This window comes from Triticum aestivum, chromosome 3A (genome assembly GCF_018294505.1).
Source record: "Triticum aestivum cultivar Chinese Spring chromosome 3A, IWGSC CS RefSeq v2.1, whole genome shotgun sequence".
Taxonomy (NCBI): Eukaryota; Viridiplantae; Streptophyta; class Magnoliopsida; order Poales; family Poaceae; genus Triticum; species Triticum aestivum.
In genome coordinates, this window is record NC_057800.1 from 415,328,326 (window position 1) to 415,352,143 (window position 23,818).

Consider the following 23,818-nt stretch of genomic DNA (forward strand, 5'->3'; position numbering starts at 1 on the left):
ACCACTAGCATCGCAATGAATTTCAAAAGGTTTGTCGAAGTTGGGTAAAGCAAGCACGGGAGCATGAGTAAGCAAATTCTTAAGCTCATTGAATGCGGTATCTTGGGATGGTCCCCAAACAAAAGGCGCATTCTTCTTGCTCAAGGCATGCAAAGGCGAAGCAATGGTGCTAAAATCCTTCACAAAGCGACGATAGAAACCCGCAAGACCAAGGAAACTACGCACTTGATGCAAGTTGGTTGGTTGCGGCCAATTCTTAATAGCATTGATCTTGGACTCATCTACATGAACACCCTTAGAAGAAACAACAAAACCCAAGAAAACGAGCTTATCAACACCAAAAAGGCATTTCTCCATATTATCATAGAGGCCCTCTTTTCTAAGAGTTTGCAAAACGGTGCAGACATGGGTGACATGCTCTTTGATGGATTTGCTAAACACAAGAATGTCATCGAAGTAAACCACAACAAATATACCAATGTAAGGGCAAAAGACATGATTCATAAGGCGCATAAAATTGCCCAGTGCTTCCGAGAGACCCATAGGCATGACTAACCACTCATACAAACCAAACCTGGTTTTGAAGGCGATTTTCCATTCATCACCCTCTTGTATGCAGATTTGATAGTAACCACTCTTAAGATCAATTTTGGAAAATATAGTGGCACCGCTAAGCTCATCAAGCATATCATCTAGGCGTGGAATGGGGTACCTATAGCGAACGGTGATAGCATTGATATGTCTGCAATCGGAGCACATGCGAAAGCTACCGTCACGTTTTGGCACAAGGATGACCGGTACGGCACAAGGGCTCAAACTTTCACGCACATGGCCATGGTCTATGAGATGCTTTACTTGCATTTGAATTTCTTTGGTTTCTTCGGGGTTGACGCGGTAGGGAGCTTTGTTTCGAAGTGGCGCTCCGGGAATGAGGTCGATGCGGTGCTCAATGCCTCGTAGTGGAGGTAGTCCCGGAGGTAGCTCATCGGGGAAAACATCTTGAAATTCCTGCAATAGAGAAGATAACACCAAAGGTAGATTGTGAGAGGTGTTAGTTTTTGGTGCCTCGTCCTTGCACAATAGGACATAGTGTAGGACACTTGATGGGTTCTCACACACTTCTCTCGTCTCACGTTTGGTGGCAAATAGGACTAAGTTTTTCTTGTCGCTCATCGTGGAGGCACTCAATTTGGGCTTGTGGTGCTCACTCTCTTTTTGGTGGCTCACTCTCTCACTATTCTCTCCATGATGGGTGTTTTGCTTGTCTACGAGCACTTGGCTTGGAGACATAGGACGTAGCACAAACTCTTTCCCTTTCATTTTGAAGCTATAGTGATCGGTACGTCCATTGTGAATGACACCTCGGTCAAATTGCCATGGCCTCCCAAGAAGAAGGTGGCAAACGGTCATCGGAAGGACATCACACTCCAAAGTGTCTTCATAGGCGCCGATCTTGAAAGGGACTTGTACTCGATGCTCGACTTGTATGGTGCCGGTGTCACTTAGCCATTGAACCTTGTAGGGGTGAGGGTGCTTCGTCTTGACCAATTGAAGTTTGGAGCATAGTTCTTCACTTGCTAAGTTGTGGCAACTACCTCCATCGATGATGACCTTGACGGACCGTATATTGATGCCGGCCTTTGTGTGGAAGATATGGCATCTTTGATCTTCATCTTGTTGATGTTGAAGAGTCAAGACCTTGGAGACAACAAGAGCGGGACTTGAATCTTCATCACAAAAGACTTGATCATCTTCGTCTTCGTTGTTCACTTGTCGGTGCATGGCCACTTGCTCAAGGGCTTCCATTTCTCCTTCGCTTATGGAGTCATAGGTTCCGTCGTCTTTGAGGATCATGGTGCGCTTGTTTGTGCACTCGAAGGATTTGTGGCCTCGGCCTCCGCATGTGAAACATTTGATGGAACTTGTCTTGATGGTCTCATCGGTTGGAGTAGATGATGATGAAGCTTTCGGCTTGAAGTTGCTTGTAGTAGGAGGACAACTTGCACTTGTCGAAGTCTTCTTGTAACTTGACTTGTCGCCGGTACTTGGTGATGCTCTAGTTGAGGTAGGAGTTGCCGAAGTCGCGGGAGCTTTATAAGAGGAACCGTAGGTCTTGGATGAGTACTTGGCGTATTTGAAGTCATCTTGCACTTGGCGTTCCGCTTTGGTGGCTTAGTGCACTAGCTCGATGAGATTTGAGTATGGTTGGAAGTCGGCGATCTTCTTGATGGGATGGTTGAGGCCATTCAAGAAGCGTGACATTGTTTGTTCATCGTCTTCCGTGACATTGGCTCTTATCATTGCAATCTCCATCTCCTTGTAGTATTCTTCAATGCTCTTTGTTCCTTGCTTGAGTTGTTGGAGTTTCTTGAAGAGATCGCGGTTGTAGTAGGTAGGTACGAAGCGTGCTCTCATGACATCCTTCATTTGCGCCCAAGTAGTGATGGGTGGATCACCTCTTGCCTCTCGGCGCTCAATGACTTGTTCCCACCAAATAAGGACATAGTCTTGGAACTCAAGGGATGCCATCGCGATCTTCTTCTCTTCTTCATAATTGTGCAAACGGAAGATCTTGTCAACTTTCAATGCCCATGAAAGATATTCTTCGGGATTGTTGCTTCCATTGAACTTGGGCATGGTGAACTTGAGCTTGCCGTAGCGTTGCTCTTAACTGTATTGGGGTTGGGGATGATGACGCCCATGTTGTAGATGATTGTTCAACTCGTGGTGCTCTTGACGCGGAAGGTTGTCAACCTCATGTTGCTCTTGTCGTGGAGGATGTTCATTGTATTCATGCTCTCGATGAACTTGATGGTGTTGTCGAGCTTGAGTGGGAGCTTCGCGAGCTCGAGGAGGAACTTGACGATGCACGCGAGCTTGAAATCTTTGTTCTTGAATTTCTTCGCGAAGTGCTTCATCTTGTTCATGGGCTTGCCGGCTTCGGTCGGCAACGGCTCGACTCAAATTGCGTAGAGCTTGTTGCGCCGCAAGTGCTTGAGCGTCACGGAGTTGTTGTTCTTGACATTGTGTCTCGGCATCTTGTGCAAGTTGGTGGAGACGCGCACATTCTTCCTCTTCATGTTGGCGTTGTTGTTGCCGTTCCCGTGCTAGCGCAAAGGCCTCTCCTCTTGAGTTTGACGTTGTCGGCGCTCTTGAGAGTCGGTGTCTCAAAGTGGATTGAGGCTTGCTTGACGGTTGGTGCGCGCGGCTCGACGAAGAGTGTTTGATGTCGGTGTACTTGAGCCGAAGAGGGTGAATTCGGAGTGGCGGCTTGAACGGCTCCATATTGAAGTGGAAGACGAGCGGTCGATCAACAAAGCATGAATTTCGTCCATCCTTGCATCATTCTCTTGCTTGTGATCATCGAGCTTGTGGTCGAAGTAGTCCCTTGTACATTGCTCGAAAAGTCGCAAGTCAGCGGCAAGGTTGTCGATGCGGTCACTCATAGCTTGTTGCTCTTGATGCAAAGCACGTTGTGCACCAAAGAGGTGACTCTTGGTGACGAAGGAGTTCATGTCGTCGTCTTGCTCCATGAAGAGTGGGTTGGTAGAAGTACTTGGCCTATCCATCATGAGATAGTGGTGGTGAGTAGGAAAAATGAGAGAACAAAACCAAAGTTACCTTTTCCGAAGATTGTGGATGTAACAAGTACGATATCACGATGCTATAATAGGGGAATTGGTACCGGGAATTGTTTCTCACACCTACAAGTAAAAGGCTTATGGAGGAGCTTGGTTAGGATTGTGGCAAAAATTTCAAGCAAATGTTAGTCAAGATATGGATAAGGTTGATAAGATTCACAAAAATGCAAGTAAAAACAAATAGATCAAACCCAATTATATCACTAGGAACACACACACGGAAGATAGATGGGATCTGCACAACCAAGAGGTGAGCTCACAATGTGCAACCACGGAAAATGCTCTTGTTGTGAAAATACTAGAGAGACACTAGCTCAATTGCTCGAATGGGCTAGATACGCATGTGCACCAACCTATAGGAGAAACGTGCCATCTTCAATCCCAACTATGCTACGTATGAGGTGTCGAAGATGATATGCAAAAATGACTCGATGATATTGCTTACAAGCTCTTTGTTGCTCCTCTTTTGCTTAAAAGCTTTTCTTGTTTTTTGAAGCTAGAGCCAAGTATGATATGAGACAAGTATGTAAGATATGCACGGGAGAGACTTATGGCACTAAGATGGTAACAAGATCACTATGGTGCACAAAAGCGTGGCCTGGCAATTCTCAACTTGCTAGTATCGATGGGTAAGTGATGCGAAATGGCTCGGATTATCAATGCAAAAGCAAGGGTGAGATGTCGTCGAGGTTACCGTCCGATCATACGGTAGGAATGTAGTTATTGAAGCCGGTGTGGTGTTCGAGTTGATGAACAAATGGCGGCGATGATGATGTCCAAATGCGCCTAAGTAGCCGAAACACCTTAGGACACAAGAGAAACCACGATCCGAAACTCAAACAACCACGAGAAATATTGCGGAAGAACACTAGTGTTGGTAGGGATGCAAAATGGTGCAAAACAAAGATGGCCGAAAGTTTCTGGAAGGTCCGTGCGCACGGGGTAAGTGAGGCCCGTGTGCACGGGGTCCCGTGTGCATGGGGTCTTGAGGGCCCGTGTGCACGGGGTGTGCTGGGAGCGGGTGAACAGCTCCGGATCCGTGGGTATTTTCCAAGGTAAGGGCAATTCTGAGGATTTGGAAGGTGGGGAAGCAGGAAGATGGGTAGATCCACTTGCCAAACTCCAAATGCGTGGATCAAAACAACCAAATCTCACTAGATCCAACAAATTGCAAGAAAAAAAATTTGGGGCTATTTTTGTGGGGATTTTCGAATTAGGACGAAAAACAACAAAATCAAGCTAGCAAATGGGGGGATGGGACTCCAAGATGTGAATCAACCTTGCTCTTGATACCAAAATGATATAGGATGAAATCCTAGAGGGGGATCTTTTCACACTTGGAGGGGGAAAAGGGAAAACTCACAAGAACACAAAGAGGAAATCACTCAAACAATTCCCCAATCACACATCCACTAGAATAGCAAAATAAGATCCACAAGTCACAAGCACAATCAAAGGAAAGATACAATGGCAAAGTTCTTCCCACTCCTAGGAGATGAGGTCTTGAAGATAGTCTTCTCCTAGAGGAGGTCTTGAAATCCACTAGGATTCTTCCCAAAGGGGTCTTGATTCCACAAATGGGAAGGTAGAAGGAGCAAAGCTCACAAATATCTCATCTCATACTTTGTTAACCCTAAACATAGCCCTAGGTACGGTTTATATAGTCTTGGGGTCGAAAGAGATGAAGAGGGGCTCGGTTTGCGGATCTCAGCTGCCCATCCTGGGAGGCCCGTGCACACGGGGTAAGTTGGGCCCGTGTGCATGGGGGTCCCGTGGGCACGGTACAGGCCCGTGGGCACGGGGTCTCGGGGACCCGTGTGCACGGGGTCACCTGGGACTTCCAGTTTTGCTAGTGTTGCACTCCGTCTTGGTCCGCGTGGCCTTGGGGTGGTTCCTCTTCTCCTTGGGGGTGCTCCTGAGCCTCTTGGTGGTGTTCCTCTTCGTACCTAATGAGACATAGCATATCTTGGTGAGGTAGCAACAATGTTCCATTCATATCCATATGCAAGCTAAGTAGGAAAGAGTTCACCTCGGTTTCCAAAGCACGTGTTCTCGCTCTTGTCATAGGTCCACGTGGGGCTTGATGTGTCGGTGTAGAGTCCATGGGGATGATGGAAGGATGCTCCGCATCAGTTCCCCCTCTGGTCCATGGCCTCCATGGCGGCGGAGGGGTGGGAGCCGCTCCGAGATTGGATCTGTCTCTCTGTTCCCTTCTCTTTCGCGTTTTTTCAGATCTGGCCGAAAACCGTTTCTTATATTCTCAAAGATCCGTGACTCCGATTGCGCTGAGATTTTAACATGATTTTTTCTGGATATAAACTTCCTTGCGCCCAAAGTAGAGCTCCAACCGATGTACGAGGTGAGCACAACCCACCACCACATGCCTGGCCCCTGGGGCACGCCTGGTGTCTTGTGGGCATTGTGGGCCCCCGTTTGCGATGATTCCAACTCCCAAAAATCACATATATTCCAAAATAATTCTCTATAAATTTTTATCACATTTGGACTTTGTTCGATATGGATTTTCTGCGAAACAAAAAACATGCAAAAAACAGGAACTGGCACTGGGCACTGGATCAATATGTTAGTCCAAATAAATCATATAAAATGTTGCCAAAAGTGCATAAAAGTTGTATAGTATTGGCATGAAACAATAAAAAATTGTAGATACGGTAGAGACATATCACCACGCATCGCCTTTTTATTGGCTATAAGGCGCCGTGTGGGGTAGCTGTTTTAGTAAGATCTGACGGACATATATAGCATTAACTAAGACTTATTGCAAGACTGATATGAAGATAATGACGATGACAGTGGATAATAATTGTCTTACATATTTAGGAAGATAATTAAAAATGCCATATGAGGCAACACCCGAAATATACAAGGGAAAAAGAAGAAGGAACACGCTGACAACAATCTGGCTCACTGATCTCTACTTTCTTGATGCGTTGCTGCGGGGCGCGGATACTAGTTCTCACGGTGAGCGGTAATGATCTCTTTCATGTCCTCAATATGCTGCTTCGCAGCATCCATGGACTCCTCCTCCAGCCTTTTGTGCTCGATGCGGAGTATGGCATTCTTGTCCATAAGTTTCTTGACGATGATGCCTATCCTCTTCAACAAGGCAGTGGTCTCCTCATGCTGCTTCGCCCTTCCGGCGATCTTTGCCCTCAGCAGGTCACGCTCGGTGGAGAGGTTCGCCTTGTCCTCCTTTAGCCCCCGGATGACACCGGTAGCATTTTCAAACGAGGCATTCATCTCGCCCTGTAGCATCATCCAGCCGGAGATATGTTCCATCAGGTTATCGAGCATAGCGTGCATGCGCCTGTGAGAGTCCTGGCCTGCCCACGTGACATTATCCCAGGCTGTCGTGGCCTGGGAGGACCTCGATGGCGGCTTGAAGCTACAACGGTATTTCCCCAAATAGGAAGGGATGATGCGGCATAGCAGCGGTAGGTATTTCCCTCAGATATGAAACTAGGGTTATCGAACCAGTAGGAAAACCAAGCAAATACACATAAATGGCATCTGCACACAAATAACAAATACTCGCAACCCGACGTATTAAAGGGGTTGTCAATCCTTTTCGGGTAACGACGCCACAAATTGGCAAACGGACGTGAGAGAGAGTTGTAAATATTGATAGATCGAACGCCAAATAAAATAGATTGCAGCAAGGTATTTTTGTATTTTGGGTTTAATAGATCTAAAAATAAAAGGTAAATAAAAATATCGCAAAGGCAAATAATATGAGAAAGAGACCCTGGGGCCGTAGGTTTCACTAGTGGCTTCTCTCGAGAAAAATAGCAAATGGTGGGTAAGCGAATTACTGTTCGATAATTGATAGAACTTCAAATAATCATGATGATATCCAGGCAATGATCATTACATAGGCATCACATCCAAGATTAGTAGACCGACTCCTACCTGCATCTACTACTATTACTCCACACATCGACCGCTATCTAGCATGCATCTAGTGTATTAAGTTCATGGAGAAACGGAGTAATGCAATAAGAATAATGACATGATGTAGACAAGATCTATTTATGTAGAAATAGACCCCATCGTTTTATCCTTTGTAGAAATGATACATAGGTGTCGGTTCCCCTTCTGTCACTGGGATCAAGCACTGTAAGATCGAACCCACTACAAAGCACTGACGGTGTTCTGGACTAGGGGGTACTCACCATGTTGTCCCCCGATCAGGTGGATCGGGCAGAGGACCCCCATGGCGGTTCACTCATGGGCCACTTCGGGCAGCCCATGCCGCATACATGGAGGTTTCCACAAGACATGGCGCACAAGCTGAGGACTCTCCTAAACCCTAGGCCTTCGGTGTCTTATATAAATCGAGGCCAGGATAGAAAATACAACTAATATTCATTAGAACAATCTCGTGGTAGATACATGTACTCTGTACTACACCCCATATGAATACAATCAAAAGCAGGACGTAGATTTTTACCTCAATCAAGAGGGACCGAACCTGGGTAAAATCCCGTGTCCATGTTATCATCGCTCCAAGACGCCTAGCCTAGGACCCCCACTACGAGATATGCCGGATATAGAACTGACACTGGTGCTTTCATTGAGAGCCTGCTGGTAGTCTCCAGGGTGTGATGGGAATTCATATCATATCTGGCGTGATCTACGCGTCAGAACCTTGCTTTATTGTCGATGTCGGCATCTTCATCGATGGCTCGATTAGTCACCTTGGCTCGACCGAGGACTACGCTCCGTCTCAGATCATTATGTTTGGACGAGGGCCTTCATCATCAACTCTGATCTCTATCAAGATAATGGAGGAAACATTGATGGAGCTCGGGGGCTCAAAGTCAACATTGTCGTCGGGCGACCGTGCTGTTTTTCTAGACAGCAAACCTGTATCTGCTGCCACTGCCTCCTCGGAATTCTATTTGACGAACCCTTTGGTGGAATTGTGCGGAATTAAGTATAAAACAATCCTGTAAAATTTCGTCGCCTTCCGATGGAGGAATCTCAGGCAGCACTGGTGGAATTACACTTTGGTGGAATTACACTTCGCTGACTTGGCAACCATAGTACAAAAGTACTATGCAATGGAAAGCACCTGGAAAACTCAGGCAGCTCGATGGGAACCACCGGTTTCCACTCAACCCCTCGTCCGGGCAAAAAGGATGCACCCTCGTGGGGTGCCCGACCCAATAGTACAGAAATATAAGCCCATCACGGGCCGCGGAACCGTTCTGCAGGGATGGCTTGATAGGCCATGCAAAACACCGGATACCATACCAACCCACAGCCTTAGAGCATCTTGGATACTCCGGCAAGTGGCCAAGAGCGGCGAGGATATCCTCACCAAAAACACCACAGAGCAACTCCCCCCGGAACACGACGACCACAGAGTATTGACAGTCTTCGATACTTTCGCTTCAAACAATCGGCGCAAGAGGGCACTCTGTGACCTCGCCGAAGTCTGCCAAGTCGCAACAATAAATCCTTGGAACGACATGGCCATAACTTTCAACGCCAGTGATGAACCAAAAATCTGGTCAGTCCGGGCACCAGCCACCTTGGTCCTCAACCCAATTGTGGATGGCTTTCGGCTCACTATAGTGCTCATGGATGGTGGCATCGGACTAAACCTCATCTACGAGGACACACTGAATAAAATGAAAATAGACATGAGCCGAATCGAGCATAGTAATACAACCTTCCGATGGATCATTCCCAGCGGGGAGGCCCGATGCGCGGGGAAAATTACACTTGATGTGGTATTCGGCACGCCGGAGAACTATCGGTCTGAAGAGATAACCTTCCAAGTGGCCCCTTTCAACAGTGGATATCATGCCCTGTTGGGGCGAGATGCATTCACACGCTTTCAAGCTATACCTCATTACGGGTATATGAAGCTCAAGATGCCCGGGCTGAACGGTATTATCACTCTTTCTAGTGATCCGGACATAGCCCTCCGCGCCGAAAACAAAACAACATCCCTAGCCCTCGAGGCACTGTCTGAGGCCCTCACGGCCAAAGAGTTAACCACACTATGCTCTACAGTGGATAGGGACGACGTAATCCTTGATAAGCGTCCCAAATCCACCTCCTTCAAACCAGCAGATGAAATAGTCAAATTCCAAATCCACCCGACGGACCCCAAGAAGACAGCTTCCATCAGGGCACAGCTGGACCCAATGGTTGACGCCACACTACGAATGTTCTTGCGCAAGGACTAGGATATATTCGCCTGGCACCCTTCTAATATGCTAGGAATCCCACGCAGGCTGGCCGAACACAACCTAAATATATTGAAGGGATATAAGCCGGTCAAGCAAACACCGGTGCTTTTTCAAACCTAAATGACAAGCCATGGGGGAGGAGCTAGCCAAGTTAATCGAGGACAGATTCATCAGAGAAATAAAACACCCGGACTGGCTAGCAAACTTGGTGATGGTACCAAAGAAGGACAAATCCTGGCGCATGTGCGTCGACTTCAAAGACCTCAATAAGGCTTGCCCTAAGGATCCCTTCCCCCCCCCCCACATCGATCAGATTATTGATACTACTATTGGACATGACTCATTGTGTTTCCCCGACGCATACTCCGGATACCATCAAATTAAAATGAAGGAATCCGATCAAGCCGCAATGTTGAGCTTGCCTTTCCCTCTCATGCTAGCCAATTTCTTTGCACCAAGTAGAGATACTACTTGTGCTTCCAAATATCCCTAAACCCAATTTTGCCATGAGAGACTACCATATCTACCTATGGATTAAGTAAGATCCTTCAAGTAAGTTGTCATCGGTGTAAGCAATAAAAATTGCTCTCTAAATATGTATGACTTATTAGCGTGCAGAAAATAAGCTTTATACGATCTTGTGATATGGAAGAAATAAAAGCGATGGACTGCATAATAAAGGTCCATATCACAAGTGGCAATATAAAGTGACGTTCTTTTGCATTAAGACTTCGTGCATCCAACTATAAAAGCGCATGACAACCTCTGCTTCCCTCTACGAAGGGCCTATCTTTTATTCTTGTCTTATACTTCATGCAAAGAGTCATGGTGATATTCACCTTTCCCTTTTACATTTTATCCTTTGGCAAGCACAATGTGTTGGAAAGATCCAGACATATATAGAAAATTGGATGTGAGTTTTCATGAACTATTATTGTTGACATTACCCTTGAGGTAAAACGTCGGGAGGCAAAACTATAAGCCCCTATATTTTTGTGTGTCCGATTAAAACTTCATAACGATAAATATCGCGTGAGTGTCGGCAATTGTGAAAGAATAAATGATAGTTCAGTATGTTGACTTGCTGAAAAGCTCTTATATTGACTCTTTCCTATGTTATGATAAATTGCAATTGCCTCAATGACTGAGATTAGAGTTTGTTGGTTCTCAATGAAGTTTATGATTCATACTTGAAATTGTGATTGAATTATTACTTTAGCATAACAGATCATATGACAACATATATATATATATATATATATATATATATTGCTGTTCTAAGAATGGTCATGATGCCCTCATGTCCGTATTTTATTTTTATCGACACCTCTATCTCCAAACATGTGGAAATATTTTTCGATTTCGGCTTTCTCTTAGGGACAAGTGAGGTCTAAGCTTGGGGAGTTGATACGTCCATTTTGCATCATGCATTTATATCGATATTTATTGCATTATGGACTGTTATTACACATTATGTCACAATACTTATGCCTATTCTCTCTTATTTTACAAGGTTTACATGAAGAGGGAGAATGCCGGCAGCTGGGATTCTGGGCTGGAAAAGGAGCAAATATTAGAGACCTATTCTGCGCATCTCCAAAATTCCTGAAACTTTACGGAAGTTATTTCTAGAATATATAAAAAATATTTGGCGAAAGAAGTTCCAGAGGGGGGCCACACCCTGGCCACGAGGGTGGAGGGCGCGCCCTACCCCCCGGGCGTGCCCCCTGCCTCGTGGGCTCCTTGGTGGCCCTCCGATGCCCATCTTCTACTATATGAGGTCTTTCGTCCGAGAATAATAATAATAATCAAGCTTTGGGGAAGAAACTCCGCAGCTACGAGGCGGAACCAATCCAGGGCTCCGACAGAGCTTTTCTGCCAGGGAAACTTCCCTCCGGGAGGGGGAAATCATCACCATCATCATCACCAATGATTCTCTCATCGGGAGGGGGTCAATCTCCATCAACATCTTCACCAGCACCATCTCATCTCAAACCCTAGTTCATCTCTTGTATCCAATCTTTGTATCCAAACCTCAGATTGGTACCTGTGGGTTGCTAGTAGTGTTGATTACTCCTTGTAGTTGATGCTAGTTGGTTTACTTGGTGGACGATCATATGTTCAGATCCATTATGCATATTAATACCCCCCTGATTATGAACATGAATATGCTTTGTGAGTAGTTACGTTTGTTCCTGAGGACATGGGAGAAGTCTTGCTATAAGTAGTCATGTGAATTTGGTATTCGTTCGATATTTTGATGAGATGTATGTTGTCATCCCTCTAGTGGTGTCATGTGAACGTCGACTACATGACACTTCACCATTGTTTGGGCCTAGAGGGAGGCATTGGGAAGTAATAAGTAGATGATGGGTTGCTAGAGTGACAGAAGCTTAAACCCTAGTTTATGCGTTGCTTCGTAAGGGGTTGATTTGGATCCATATGTTTCATGCTATGGTTAGGTTTACCTTAATACTTATGTTGTAGTTGCGGATGCCTGCAATGGGTGTTAATCATAAGTGGGATGCTTGTCCAAGTAAGGACAACACCCAAGCACCGGTCCACCCACATATCTGATTATCAAAGTACCGAACGTGAATCATATGAACATGATGAAAACTAGCTTGACGATAATTCCCATGTGTCCTCGGGAGCGATTTCCTTCATATAAGAGTTTGTACAAGCTTGTCCTTTGCTACAAAAAGGATTGGGCCATCTTGCTGCACCTTATTTACTTTTATTACTTGCTACTCGTTACAAATTACCTTATCACAAAACTATTTGTTATCGATAATTTCAGTGCTTGCAGAGAATACCTTACTGAAAACTGCTTATCATTTCCTTCTGCTCCTCGTTGGGTTCGACACTCTTACTTATCGAAAAGGCTACGATAGATCCCCTACACTTGTGGGTCACCAATACCGGAGGCCTGTCGAGTCTTGATGGGAATCTAGACGAGTTTAGAGCGTGGTCTCTAGAGCCTTGCTCAAAGGTTATTTGGAATATCCAACCGTTGATCTTTTGTGGAATTTCCATATCTACCACCTCTCAAAATTTCAGCTCGATCCAACCATTCAAACTCCTGGAACCTTCTGATTAGTGCATCACTTTTCGGATATGTTTTCTGCGCGAATACGATCCGACCAGAGTTCATCTTTCTTAATGAACGGGATATTGGACAACCTTTTTGAAAGAATTTGTTTCTAGGGTATTGTGCATTGTTCTTAAACATGTGCCCATGAAATTTTAAGCCTTCTCTGAGGTATTCTTCACCATCACGCTGGTGTCAAACCAGTTCGGCAACATTGCTCCTCGGCAGCCGACCTGTGCTAGATACTGATAACCCACAAGTATAGGGGATCATAACAGTTTTCGAGGGTAGAGTATTCAACCCAAATTTATTGATTCGACACAAGGGGAGCCAAAGAATATTCTCAAGTATTAGCAGCTGAGTTGTCAATTCAACCACACATGGAAACTTAATATCTGTAGCAAAGTGTTTAGTAGCAAAGTAATATGATAGTGGTGATAACGGTAGCAAAAGGTAACAGTAGTAAAAGCAATGTATTTGGTATTTTGTAGTGATGATAGCAATGGCAACGGAAAAGTAAATAAGCGAAGAACAATATATGGAAAGCTCGTAGGCAATGGATCGGTGATGGAGAATTATGCCGGATGCGGTTCATCATGTAACAGTCATAACCTAGGGTGACACAGAACTAGCTCCAGTTCATTGATATAATGTAGGCATGTATTCCGAACATAGTCATACGTGCTTATGGAAAAGAACTTGCATGACATCTTTTGTCCTACCCTCCCGTGGCAGCGGGGTCCTTACGGAAACTAAGGGATATTAAGGCCTCCTTTTAATAGAGAACCGGAACAAAGCATTAACACATAGTGAATACATGAACTCCTCAAACTACGGTCATCACCGGTAAGTATCCCGATTATTGTCACTTCGGGGTTAACGGATCATAACACATAATAGGTGACTATAGACTTGCAAGATAGGATCAAGAACACTCATATATTGATGAAAACATAATAGGTTCAGATCTGAAATCATGGCACTCGGGCCCTAGTGACAAGCATTAAGCATAGCAAAGTCATAGCAACATCAATCTCAGAACATAGTGGACACTAGGGATCAAACCCTAACAAAACTAACTCGATTACATGATAGATCCCATCCAACCCATCACCGTCCAGCAAGCCTACGATGGAATTACTCACGCACGGCGGTGAGCATCATGAAATTGGTGATGGAGGATGGTTGATGATGACGATGGCGACGGATTCCCCTCTCCGGAGCCCCGAACGGACTCCAGATCAGCCCTCCCGAGAGGTTTTAGGGCTTGGCGGCGGCTCCGTATCGTAAAACGCGATGATTTCTTCTCTCTGATTTTTTTCTCATCGAAACTCAATATATGGAGGTGGAGTTGGAGTCGGAGAGGCAACAGGGGGCCCACGAGGTAGGGGCGCGCCCTAGGGGGCAGGCGCCCCCACCCTCGTGGCAAGACGGTGGGCCCCCTGGCCTTCATCTTTGGCAGGTATTTTTCTTATTTTCTGAAAAGTGTCTCCGTGAAGTTTCAGGTCATTCCGAGAACGTTTGCTCCTGCACATAAATAACACCATGGTAGTTCTGCTGAAAACAGCGTCAGTCCGGGTTAGTTCCATTCAAATCATGCAAGTTAGAGTCCAAAACAAGGGCAAAAGTGTTTGGAAAAGTAGATACGTTGGAGACGTATCAACTCCCCCAAGCTTAAACCTTTGCTTGTCCTCAAGCAATTCAGTTGACAAACTGAAAGTGATAAAGAAAAACTTTTACAAACTCTGTTTGCTCTTGTTGTTGTAAATATGTAAAGCCAGCATTCAAGTTTTCAGCAAAGATTATAACTAACCACATTCGCAATAACGCATAGGTCTCAAGTTTACTCATATCAATAGCATAATAAACTAGCGAGCCATAATAATAAAACTGGGATGACAACACTTTCTCAAAACAATCATAATATGATATAACAAGGTGGTATCTCGCTAGCCCTTTCTGAGACCGCAAAACATAAATGCAGAGCACCTTTAAAGACCAAGGACTGACTAGACATTGTAATTCATGGTAAAAGAGATCCAGTCAAGTCATACTCAATGTAAACTAACAATAATGAATGCAAATGACATCAGTGCTCTCCAACTGGTGCTTTTTAATAAGAGGATGATGACTCAGCATTAAAGTAAATAGATAGGCCCTTCGCAGAGGGAAGCAGGGATTTGCAGAGGTGCCAGAGCTCGGTTTTGAAACTGAGGTGAATAATATTTTGAGCGGTATACTTTCATTGTCAACATAACAAAAAAGAGATGGCGATATCTTCCATGCTACACACATTATAGGCGGTTCCCAAACAGAATGGTAAAGTTTATACTCCCCCTTCCACCACAAGCATCAATCCATGGCTTGCTCGAAACAACGAGTGCCTCCAACTAACAAGAGTCCCAGGGGGAGTTTTGTTTGCAATTATTTTGATTTAGTTTGCATAAAGCATGGGACTGGGCATCCCGGTGACCAGCCATTTATCTCGTGAGTGAGGAGCGGAGTCCACTCCTCTTGAGAATAACCCGCCTAACATGGAAGATACAGACAACCCTAGTTGATACATGAGCTATTCGAGCATACAAAACAGGATATTTATTTGAAGGTTTAGAGTTTGGCACATACAAATTTACTTGGAACGGCAGGTAGATACCGTATATAGGTAGGTATAGTGGACTCATGTGGAATAACTTTGGGGTTTAAGGAGTTTGGATGCACAAGCAGTATTCCCGCTTAGTACAGGTGAAGGCTAGCAAAAGACTGGGAAGCGACCAGCTAGAGAGCGACAACAGTCATGAACATGCATTAAAATTAATCAACACCGAATGCAAGCATGAGTAGGATATAATCCACCATGAACATAAATATCGTGAAGGCTATGTTGATTTTGTTTCAACTACATGCGTGAACATGTGCCAAGTCAAGTCACTTAAATCATTCAGAGGAGGATACCACCCTATCATACCACATCATAACCATTTTAATAGCATGTTGGCACGCAAGGTAAACCATTATAACTCATAGCTAATCAAGCATGGCACAAGAAACTATGATCTCTAGTTGTCATTGCAAACATGTTTATTCATAATAGGCTGAATCAGGAACGATGAACTAATCATATTTACAAAAACAAAAGAGGTCGAGTTCATACCAGCTTTTCTCATCTCAGCCAGTCCATCATATATCATCATAATTGCCTTTCACTTGCACGACCGAACGATGTGAATAATAATAATAGTGCACGTGCATTGGACTAAGCTGGAATCTGCAAGCATTCAATAAACAGGAGAAGACAAGGCAATATGGGCTCTTTTGTCAGATCAACAATAATGCATATAAGAGCCACTTCAACAATTTAATTATGGTCTTCTCCTATCGACCCCCAAAGAAAAGAAAAGAAATAAAACTATTTACACGGGAAAGCTCCCAACAAGCAAAAGAAGAACATGAAATCTTTTTGGGTTTTCTTTTTAATTATTACTACAAGCATGGAAAGTAAACTAATTAAAAGCTACAACTATTTTTTTTGGTTTTTCTTAAGGTTTATTAAACAGACAAGAAGAAAGCATAAAAAGGAAAAATAAACTAGCATGGATGATACAATGAAAAATTATGAGCACCGACATCTAGCAATGAGTGTGTGAACATAAATGTAATGTCGGTGGGAAATACGTACTCTCCCAAGCTTAGGCTTTTGGCCTAAGTTGGTCTATGGCCACGGCTGGCCTAGCGGATATCCGTAATAATAGTTGTTGGGGTCGTACTGTGATGAGGAAGAAGAAGGCTCAGATTGCCACTGGCTGACAATCATCTCCGGATCCCACTGGTAATTAGACTGTCGTGAAGGATCAAATTGTGGTTCCGGCTCTGGCTCCTCGGCTGGTGCAGGGTTCCGGTAGGCGTGGATAGCCGTCAACGGAACAAGGTACGTGCCTACAGTCAAATCAAACAAAGAAGGAGCAGGCAAGGTAATAGTCTCAGGATGATGTTTATTAAAGAACAATTGATATTTAAGCTCTCCTTCCCTATTCTTAACAATAAAATCATGTGCCACCATACTTTTATAATCTAGATAAACACGGGGCAGCACTTTTTCTTCCTTCTCAGCATGCCTAATAGGTATGTTAAAATGTGCAGCTAGGCGTGTAGCATAGATGCCTCCAAAGATGGGGCCCTTGGTACGGTTCAGACTTAACCGTTTGGCAATAATGCTGCCCATACTAAAAGAGTTATCACCGTATAAACCGTGGTGCAAAATAATAATATCAGGGATACTCAGGTTTCCACAGTTTCCGCGACCAATTAAGCAACGACTAGCAAATAATGCAAAGTAGCGTAAAACAGGAAAATGTATGCTAGTGATTCGTGCATCGGAAACCTTCCTTGTTTCCCCTACAGTGATAGTGTCAATAAATCCCTCCACATCATCACGATGTGGTTCTTCTGTCTTGCCCCCAAAAGGGACTAAACAGATCCGACAAAAATCATAAAGTGACATCTCCTTATGCTCAGCATATAAATGAAACTCCACCGTAGGTGGTGAGTTCCTAGAATGAAAATGAAAGTTTTGCACAAAGGTATTTGTGAGCAAGAGATACTGATCGCATTGGTCGTGGAGGAAAGCGGTAAGGCCTGCAGTCTGAGCCAATTCATGAAAATCTTCATAAATCCCGGCTGCTCTTAAGAAATCCTCGGAAGGCCATTCACACGCTCGAACCTCTGCGGTGCGAGGCAGATTATACTTAGGCTTTGGTGCCTTTTCCTTCGAGCTTTGGCTCGATGAGCCCCTCAAAAGTCTCCTCATCATTTTCTGAAAAATTCTGAAATTTTTAGTAACTTCAAAATAAAAGTAAACCAAACTCAATAACATTGATAGTAACTACTCCTAAAAGTGCCTAGGGCCTATATCATGCATCAAAACTACTTTTGACCATATAAATTTGACATGCAAGCTCAAGAACAGGGTCACCTAAGCAGCAAAAATTTGCAATGAATAAAGCACTAGAACAAAAACTAATTGGAGCAATGGAGGAGTCACATACCAAGGAACAATCTCCCCAAGCAGTTTTGTGAGAGGTGATGTGAGCAAGGAGATCGAAAATGGCAGCAAGATGGGCTAGAACTCGTGCTTGAGCTGGTTATTCGTGTTTGTGGGAGGAATCTGAAGTGTGTGGGTGCAGGAATAAGTGGAGGAGGGCCACCGTGGGCCCACGAGGCAGGGGGCGCGCCCTAGAGTGGTAGGCGCGCCCTCCACCCTCATGGCAAGGTGGCTGGCCCCCCTGGTGTGTTCTTTGTTCCATAAATCCTCAAATATTCTAGAAAAAATTATATTTAATTTTCAGGGCATTTGGAGAACTTTTATTTTCGAGGTATTTTTATATTGCTTAGATAATCAGATAACAAACAGACAAATATTTATTTTATTTTATTTTATTTTATTTAATATAAATAACAGAAAGTAAAAGTGGGATACAGAAAGTTGTGCCTTCTAGTTTCATCCATCTCATGATCATCAAAAGGAATCCACTAACAAGGTTGATCAAGTCTTGTTAACGAACTCATTCCGAATAACATGGAACCGGAGAAATTTCGAATAACACTATGTTACCTCAACGGGGATATGCACATCCCCAATAATAAGAATATCATATTTCTTCTTGACAGTAGGAAGAGGAAATTCAAAACCTCCAAATATAATCGATGGAATTTTTCCAATAGAGTTGATACTATGAACTTGAGGTTGTTTCCTCGGAAAGTGTACCGTATGCTCATTGCCATTAACATGAAAAGTGACATTGCCTTTAGTGCAATCAATAACAGCCCCTGCAATATTCAAAAAGGGTCTTCCAAGAATAATAGACATACTATCGTCCTCGGGAATATCAAGAATAACAAAGTCCGTTAAAATAGTAACGTTTGCAACTACAACAGGCACATCCTCACAAATACCGACAGGTATAGCAGTTGATTTATCAGCCATTTGCAAAGATATTTCAGTAGGTGTCAACTTATTCAAATCAAGTCTACGATATAAAGAGAGAGGCATAACACTAACACCGGCTCCAAGATCACATAAAGCAGTTTTAACATAGTTTCTTTTAATAGAGCATGGTATAGTGGGTACACCGGGATCTCCAAGTTTCTTTGGTATTCCACCCTTAAAAGTATAATTAGCAAGCATGGTGGAAATTTCAGCTTCCGGTATCTTTCTTTTATTTGTAATAATATCTTTCATGTACTTAGCATAAGGATTGGTTTTGAGCATATCAGTTAATCGCATACGCAAAAAGATAGGTCTAATCATTTCAGCAAAGCGCTCAAAATCCTCATCATCCTTTTTCTTGGATGGTTTGGGAGGAAAAGGCATGGGTTTCTGAACCCATGGTTCTCTTTCTTTACCATGTTTCCTAGCAACAAAATCTTTCTTATCATAACGTTGATTCTTTGATTGTGGGTTATCAAGATCAACAGCAGGTTCAATTTCTATATCATTATCATTACTAGGTTGAGCATCATCATGAACATTATCATTACATTATCACTAGTTTCAGGTTCATTACCAGATTGAGTTTCAGCATCAGAAATAGAAATATCATTTGGATTCTCAGGTGTTTCAACAATAGGATCACTAGAAGCATGCAAAGTCCTATCATTTTTCTTTTTCTTCTTTTTAGAAGAACTAGGTGCATCTATATTATTTCTCTGAGAATCTTGCTCAATTCTCTTAGGGTGGCCTTCAGGATACAAAGGTTCCTGAGTCATTCTACCACCTCTAGTAGCCACTCTAACAACATTATCATTATCTTTACTATTCAATTCATTGAGCAAATCATTTTGAGCTTTAAGTACTTGTTCTACTTGAGTGGTAACCATAGAAGCATGTTTACTAATAAGTTTAAGTTCACCTTTAACATTAGCCATATAATCACCCAAGTGTCCAAGCATATTTGAATTGTATTTCAATTGTCTACCAAAATAAGCATTAAAATCTTCTTGCTTAGCCATAAATTTATCAAACTCATCTAAGCATGGGCTAGCAATTTAGTAAATGGGATTACAGCTTTATCATATCTATAGAGAGAATTTACCTTTACTACCTGTGTCGGGTTATCAAGACCATGAGTTTCTTCAATAGGTAAAGGATTAAGATTATATGTTTCTTCAACAGGCGGTAAATTAAGACCATGTATTTCTTCAATAGGAGGTAAATTCTTAACATCTTCAGCTTTAATACCTTTTCTTTCATAGATTTCTTTGCCTCTTGCATATCTTCAGGACTGAGAAATAGAATACCCCTCTTCTTCGGAGTTGGTTTAGGAATAGGCTCAGGAATTGGCTCCGGAGGTGTCCAATTATTTTCATTTGTCAACATATTATTCAATAGAATTTCAGCTTCATCCGGTGTTCTTTCCCTGAAAACAGAACCAGCACAACTATCCAGGTAATCTCTGGAGGCATCGGTTAGTCCATTATAAAAGATATCAAGTATTTCATTTTTCTTAAGAGGATGATCAGGCAAAGCATTAAGTAATTGGAGAAGCCTCCCCCAAGCTTGTGGGAGACTCTCTTCTTCAATTTGCACAAAATTATATATATCCCTTAAAGCAGCTTGTTTCTTATGAGCAGGGAAATATTTAGCAGAGAAGTAATAAATCATATCCTGGGGACTACGCACACAACCAGGATCAAGAGAATTAAACCATATCTTAGCATCACCCTTTAATGAGAACGGAAATATTTTAAGGATATAAAAGTAGCGAGTTCTCTCATCTTTAGTGAACAGGGTAGCTATATCATTCAATTTAGTAAGATGTGCCACAACAGTTTCAGATTCATAACCATGAAAAGGATCAGATTCAACCAAAGTAATTATATCAGGATCAACAGAGAATTCATAATCCTTATCAGTAACAAAGATAGGTGAAGTAGCAAAGCAGGGTCAGGTTTCATTCTATCATTTAGGGATTGCTTACTCCATTTAGCTAATAATTTTTTAAGTTCAGTTCTATTTCTGCAAGCTAAAATAGCTAAAGAAGCATCTTGATCAAATACATAACCCTTAGGAATAGCAAGTGGTTCTTCATCATCACTTTCATCAGTATCATCAGATTCAATATTTTCAATTTCTCCAGCCCTAGCAAGTTGTTCATCAAGAAAAGCACTAAGTGGCATAGTAGTATCAGGCATAGAGGTAGTTTCATCATAAGTATCATGCATAGCAGAAGTGGCATCATCAATAACATGCGACATATCAGAACGAATAGCAGAAGCAGGTGTAGGTGTCGCAAGCTTACTCAAAACAGAAGGTGAATCAAGTGCAGAGCTAGATGGCAGTTCCTTACCTCCCCTCGTAGTTGAGGGATAGATCTTGGTTTTTGGATCTCTCAAGTTCTTCATAATGATAAGCAGATATATATCCCAAGTGACTCAAAGAATAGAGCTATGCTCCCCGGCAACGGCGCCAGAAAATAGTCTTGATAACCCACAAGTATAGGGGATCGCAACAGTTTTCGAGGGTAGAGTATTCAACCCAAATTTATTGATTCGACACAAGGGGAGCCAAAGAATATTCTCAAGTATTAGCAGCTGAGTTGTCAATTCAACCACACCTGGAAACTTAATATCTGCAGCAAAGTGTTTAGTAGCAAAGTAATATGATAGTGGTGATAACGGTAGCAAAAGGTAACAGTAGTAAAAGAATGTTTTTGGTATTTTGTAGTGATGATAGCAATAGCAACGGAAAAGTAAATAAGCGAAGAACAATATATGGAAAGCTCGTAGGCAATGGATCGGTGATGGAGAATTATGCCGGATGCGGTTCATCATGTAACAGTCATAACCTAGGGTGACACAGAACTAGCTCCAGTTCATTGATATAATGTAGGCATGTATTCCGAACATAGTCATACGTGCTTATGGAAAAGAACTTGCATGACATCTTTTGTCCTACCCTCCCGTGGCAGCGGGGTCCTTACGGAAACTAAGGGATATTAAGGCCTCCTTTTAATAGAGAACCGGAACAAAGCATTAACACATAGTGAATACATGAACTCCTCAAACTACGGTCATCACCGGTAAGTATCCCGATTATTGTCACTTCGGGGTTAACGGATCATAACACATAATAGGTGACTATAGACTTGCAAGATAGGATCAAGAACACTCATATATTGATGAAAACATAATAGGTTCAGATCTGAAATCATGGCACTCGGGCCCTAGTGACAAGCATTAAGCATAGCAAAGTCATAGCAACATCAATCTCAGAACATAGTGGACACTAGGGATCAAACCCTAACAAACTAACTCGATTACATGATAGATCCCATCCAACCCATCACCATCCAGCAAGCCTACGATGGAATTACTCACGCACGGCGGTGAGCATCATGAAATTGGTGATGGATGATGGTTGATGATGACAATGGCGATGGATTCCCCTCTCTGGAGCCCTGAACGGACTCCAGATCAGCCCTCCCAAGAGGTTTTAGGGCTTGGCGGCGGCTCCTTATCGTAAAACGCGATGATTTCTTCTCTCTGATTTTTTTCTCATCGAAACTCAATATATGGAGGTGGAGTTGGAGTCGGAGAGGTAACAGGGGGCCCACGAGGTAGGGGGGCGCGCCCCCACCCTCATGGCAAGACGGTGGGCCCCTGGCCTTCATCTTTGGCAGTTATTTTTCTTATTTTCTGAAAAGTGTCTCGTGAAGTTTCAGGTCATTCCGAGAACGTTTGCTCCTGCACATAAATAACACCATGGTAGTTCTGCTGAAAACAGCGTCAGTCCAGGTTAGTTCCATTCAAATGATGTAAGTTAGAGTACGAAACAAGGGCAAACTTGTTTGGAAAAGTAGATACGTTGGAGATGTATCAGACATGTCGTCGTTTTGTTGAGCCGAGCTCAACTTTTTCGGATCATCATCTCGGCTAGCCGAACAAGAGTTCGGCATCATGAAGGATAAATCATCACCAACATTGCCGCCCCACAGATTACACGCTTCTGGTGATACGTCTCCGTCGTATCTATAATTGTTGATTGTTCCATGCCAATATTATACAACTTTCATATACGTTTGGCAAGTTTTTATACTATTTTTGGGACTAACATATTGATCCAGTGCCCAGTGCCAGTTCCTGTTTGTTGCATGTTTTTTGTTTCGCACAAAATCCATATCAAACGGAGTCCAAATGGGATAAAAACTTACGGAGATTTTTTTGGAATATATGTGATTTTTGGAAGAAGAATCAACGCGAGATGATGCCCGAGGGGGCCACAAGGCAGGGGGCGCACCCCTGACCCTCGTGGCCATCCCGTAAGGTGGTTGGTTCCCTTCTTTCACCGCAATAAAGCCAATATCTGGATACAAACCGTGTTAAAATTTCATCCCAATCGGAGTTACGGATCTCCGGGAATATATAAGAAATGGTGAAAGGCCGGAATCTTGAACGTAGAAAGAGAGAGAGACAGAAAGACAGATCCAATCTTAGAGGGGCTCTCTCCCTCCGCCGCCATGGAGGCCAAGTATCAGAGGGGAAACCCTTCTCCCATCTAGGGGGAAGGTCAAGGAAGAAGAAGAAGGAGGGGGCCCTCTCCCCCTCTCTCCCGGTGGCACCGGAACGCCGCCGGGGCCATCATCGTGACAACAATCTACACCAAAACCTCCGTCATCTACACCAACATCTTCATAACCTTCCCCCATCTATCTACAGCGGTCCACTCTCCCACAACCCGCTATACCCTCAGGCTTCCAGCCTGTGTGACGTGGGTCGGACTATTGGGCCATGAAGATACAAGATAGAAGACTTCCTCCCGTGTCCGGATGGGACTCTCCTTTGCGTGGAAGGCAAGCTAGGCTGCCTGA